The sequence below is a fragment of the Pseudopodoces humilis genome, chromosome 5, assembly GCF_049639895.1.
Source record: "Pseudopodoces humilis isolate 2021_Gansu_Grassland_sample_001 chromosome 5, ASM4963989v1, whole genome shotgun sequence".
NCBI lineage: Eukaryota > Metazoa > Chordata > Aves > Passeriformes > Paridae > Pseudopodoces > Pseudopodoces humilis.
This window is the reverse complement of record NC_142204.1, coordinates 26,221,687-26,226,941: the sequence shown is the minus strand read 5'-3', so window position 1 is coordinate 26,226,941 and position 5,255 is coordinate 26,221,687.

The following is a 5,255-nucleotide window of genomic DNA, read 5'->3' as shown; positions in this document are numbered from 1 at the left end:
CAAATTTATCAGTCAGCCGTCAAGGACAGAAATTACGTTCTTTTTCTGGGCTTTCTCAGAAAATACAATTTCACTGCTCCCTTGCATGGGCAAATTTGCCATACTGATGATTTCTTATTTCTTGAGTGTGCAAGATCAGAACACTACCTCAGTGAACATGACAGAGAAGACAAAAATAGCTACTAAATATCATCTTCTAAAAGTCTGGTCATGGCTAGAATTTTCCAGGAGAGAAGAAGTGAACACCTGCCCTTCACTCATCTTCTACACAGCATTGCACAGGCTGATGAAGACAACAGAGCAACAAGAGAGAAATAAGAGAAGGAGAGTGGGCAAACAGCCAACATAAGTAATTCTGAGGGAAGAGGCATCGAGATGAAATTGAAGAGTCGGTGTAAGATGGGAAAGTGGATAAGAGGCCAGAGAGATGAAACAGTAAGCTGCTGGAGAGATCAAAACACCTGAAAATGAGGTTCTGCTAAGAGAAAGGACAAAGAGCAGAGGAAATAAAGTGGTCAGGAATGGCTCAGTGGGTCTGAGACCATGCCACTTCCCCTTTCACTGGTACTGGAAAGACTGCAAAAAGAGGGAGAAGGAAGAGTTGGCCAGGAGAGGAAGGCCCTTAGGGAGACCCCTGTAATCCACAGCAACAAATGTACCCTGCTGGCATCCCAGGGAGAAGACAATGGGGACTAGGGAAGAGGAAGTAATCAAAGAGCAAAGCACATAGAGAAGGAAACAGCCTTGTGCCTCACACAAACAGTCCCTAGCAATCAACACGACTTTTATTACAGGAAATTATTAACACCCTCTGCTACCCACCACCCCTTACCAATCCCAAACCTCCCCTCTCTGGGGACCCTTTCTTGGCACACACATATAACATCCAGATAAACTTTCTGAACCAGCAAAAGCAACCACTGAAACAACTTCAAACACCACAGACCAATAAAACCACAATTTAGAAGTTAACTTTCCCAACCCCCCCCATGCCATTATTTAATAAGGAAATACTGTACAGATATAAAACCCACCCTTTTCCCAACCTGAATATAATTGCTTGAGCTAGTTTCTGTACATATATACACACATATTTACACAGTAATGCTGCAGTCAAGAAAGCAGATGATGTAAAAGTCACAAAGTGAATACATAAATTAAATAACTACCAGCAGAACATTAGGAAAGGTCACGCTGTTCCTACTTGGCAAAAATGTGTTGTGGGACAGAGTCATTAAGTGTACTGCAATGTACTCTGTGTGTGTGTGTGTTTGTGTGTGTACATACAGGCACGCAAACCTCACAGCTTCCTGCTGTCTCAGGTTTGTTCATGTATGTCTCACTTCCCCAGTATGTCTTGTGTGTGTGTGCGTGCCCAGAGGAACCCCTGTTCCACAGCATGGAATTATTTTTTGACCTGTTGGAGTGTATACCAGTGCTTGCTGTGAACCTTTAATGGCAGGAAGCCAGCAGGTTAAGAGATCTGAACTACTAACACATCACAGAGATCCTTTTTTACCTCAACACTCAGGGGACTGTACCCTTGACATTGGCAGACATGAGTCCTGCTCTCTGCAATATGGTTTCACTGTCTTTTTCTATACACAAGCAAGTTTATGCTGTGTCAGTTTTGTTGTCAGCAATGGCAGAAGGGTGCCAGAATTCACTCAAATGGCATGGCTAGGAGAGGAATTTGGGGAATCTCAAGAAACGGAGAAAAAAACTGAAAGCCAATTGCAAAGTGGTTTTCATTGCTGCCGTTCTAGTGGCAGACACCCAGGTTTGTCTGCAGTCAGCCCCAGGGAGGTCCAGAGGGCCCATGATGAAGATGAAGCAATAGTATTTGTATTGCCAGTGAGACACTCGGCACCCCAGTTTGCCTTTGATGGGGGAGGAGAGAGGAAGCCACAGGGAAGTGTTGGTGAATGCAGCGAGGGTCTATGGCTTGGAAATATATTTGGCTGCAAATTGAAAATAAGCCCTTGTGGGGACAACAATCAGGTCCCACTAGTTACTATCTCAGTGTAACTACCTGCAGCATCCAGCAGCATGGTAGGTGTGTTCCAGGTGGACACGCCAGGTGTGTTCAGCAGCAGGGAAGCACTTATGGGAAAGAGTGGGTGCAGATAGGGATCGTGGCTTGGAGTCTGTCCCCATTTGTTGCCAGCAATTTGGTTTCTTTCTCACACACGGCTCCAAGGGGCTCCTGTGGTGACCAGGCATATGCCCACAGAAAAGAAGCATAACTGGACCCTACCCTTTGCCAGCTTGGACTGAGAAGAAAGGGTGAAGTGTAATTATGTAGAGCAAGGGCACAGAGGGTCAGAACAAAATCCTTTCATCAACACTCCTGATCTTTATCCACTTCCATTTTCCCTTTCTTTTTGGCAACCAAAAATGCGTGGGGAAGTGCAACCTCCCACCCTTCTCCATGAGAAGGGCTCATCAAAGGTTGCTTGACTGGAGTGGAGGATGTGTGAAAGGCCTAAGTCTGATCATTGGCTGTGTTCCCAGGCTTGCTTCCATCTGTTGATAAGCAATGATGGTGGGAGGATATGCCATATTTGATGGAAAGCTCTAAAGCAAAGACTTGCCTATGAAGATCCCTGAGGTATCTCTGATCACTCCAATCTGTCACCACCATCATATTCATTATTTATCTCCCCCTCTCTCTTTTGCTGGCAATTTTGCTGTGAGCAACAGCCTGATCTGAATGTACGAACGGGCACTATTCCAGATGGATGCTAGCGTCTTCTTGGAGTGAGGAGCTCAACATCAGCAGACGTTGCTGAAGAAGAGGCCATCCTGGCAACTCTCAACCCCTCCATCAGATCCTTTGCAACACCACAAAGGAACCTTCCTCCCCCCATATGCTGGAAATTGAAGTATCAGTTCCCTACAGGCAAAGTTCATACTTTGATATTGCTGAGCATTTTGAACCCACTGGGGTTCTCACCTGGAGAGTTCTGACAACGCATGCTGGATTTTCAGAGAGAATGGGATTTTAGTTGTTGCTGTTGTTGAGGTGGGGACGGTGTGCTTCATTGTCTCAACTGACAACAAGTTCTGACTGCAGCTTTTCTTGCCTACTTAGGATGTGACATTGCAAGGTCTGATACTGCCCTCACTGGGAGGCGTGATGGGAGACAGAGAACTACGACACCAGCCTGTGCTGTGTCGCACTACAGTAAAAAGCCTATGTGAATACTCCAACAAGGTTTATGATGTGGAGATCCATGGCTGCAAGTTCTACCTGCCAGTTGCTTTTCCACTTTCCACTGTGTATGGCACATTTTTTTGCATATTTCCTCCATCTCCTTCATAGACATCCTCCTTCAGCTGAGTACATACACTCCAGTACCACTTCAGAAGAACATGGCTCATGAAAATACCTCTCAGAGAGCCATGCCTCCAGCTAGAAGTGAGGAGGTAAATGTCAGAAACATTGCCAAAGGTGCCTAATCTTTCCTGGGAGGCTGTCTGCAAATATTCAGTAGAGGTCACCAACTGTAGAGGACACAATGGTTTTTGCTCAGTATTCTTGTGTGCAGAAAACTTCAGAGAGAAGAAATGTTCCCAGCCACTGCCCCAGAAAATACTGGTGTTTCTACAGCAGAGAGAGAGAAATGGTAAGGCAGGGGATGTGGAGTTTTGTCAGACTCTGGTATAAAATCCCATTATTTTCTGGACAGGTAATAAACAGCACATGGGTGGTTTTCTAGTATAGACAACACCTGCTGCTAATATTACCTGTTTGATTCACTTGAATACTTACAATGAAAATACACCAAATCTAAAATTCTAAATATATAATCAGAGTTTAATAACATCATTGATTTATTTTCTTGATTATGAATTACACCCTCCCCCCTCCCACCCCTTCCCCTTCATCTGTGTCCCAAAACTTGTTGACCTGTCAGAACTAAAATAAACAAAGCAACCAGAAAAGATCACTTATAGGAGAAAGGATTAACCTGATGGACACGTGGCCTAATATATTATGGGAGAAGGCAAAATACCAGACTCCTGTGGTTAGACCAGTGGTTCAGTCCAGAATTTCCAGTTCTTCTTTTCTGGTTGCCCTAGAGCATTCATTTGAGTGGTTTGTGGCACAGTTAATATTTGCAGAGCACTCAGAGTGTTAACAGTGCTACAACAGTAAGAATACTAGATAATGATTTTGGCAAACTATCATTTGCCGATCAGTGGAACAAGGGACAGACCAGTTCGGAGAAAATACGAACCAACTTTCAACCCGGAACACAAAAATCAGAACCTTTAAGAAGAGATTTGAAAAAAGTTCCATTAACTTCTTTTTGGTTTGTTTTCAGCTTAATTTCCCTGCAGAGCCACCCTCCAGGTTTCCTCGTTCCAGGTGGGGAGGGACGGAAAAGTACCGAGATAACCACCAAAGAGATTAGCTGCCCTCGTCAGCTGTCAAGCATCCCAACCCCAAGCCCTTAGGAAATACCAGAAATTATCACGAGCTTTCCCAGGTCCAAGATTTCTAAACCAAAGTAGCATTGGAGAAGTCTCTTAATGTCAAAGTGATGGTCCAACCTGAGTGGCCAACTTGATGGTTCACCCCACCACTATCAAGACAATGTAGTGCCTTGAGGCCCAAACTCCACAGAGAGATGCTGGTACAGAGAGTTTATATGCAAAAAGGAATTGGGGGTGTTCCCATCAAAACATGAAACCCTGCTGGCAAGGCTTGAAGTGACGTTCCGGCGTCTTCCATTCATGAAGATAAAGATGACAGGGCAATACAGGGGGCCTCAGGGGAACACAACACACATGGGTTTCTCTCTCTCTCTCTCTCTCTCTCTCCTTTTTTTTTTTTTCCTCATTCATACGGCCTCGACCTGCGTAAACCGCTTCCAAAAATGCAGCCTGAAAAGTCATAAAAAACAAACAGAACGGAAACAAACTTCCCCTCCCTCCCACCCCACGACCTGAATATTCACGAGAAGAGAAACACCAATTTATACAAAAACGCAATAAAAAAGAAATATTTACAAATGAAAGGAACGCCTTCTTGGTGGCTGCTATCAGAGGTGTCTGACAAGCTGCCATGTGTTCTGGATTGCAGATCGCTCTGTTAATTTGTTTGGTTTCTTTTTTTTTCTCTTTTCTTTTCCTTTTGTCCTTGTAATGAGAGAAGAGGGAAAGAGTAAGAAGTTCCCTTACCCCAAAGACTGAGGGGTGGCATCACAAAGACTCTTCCCCTCTTTCCTCCATAATTTCTTCAGTGA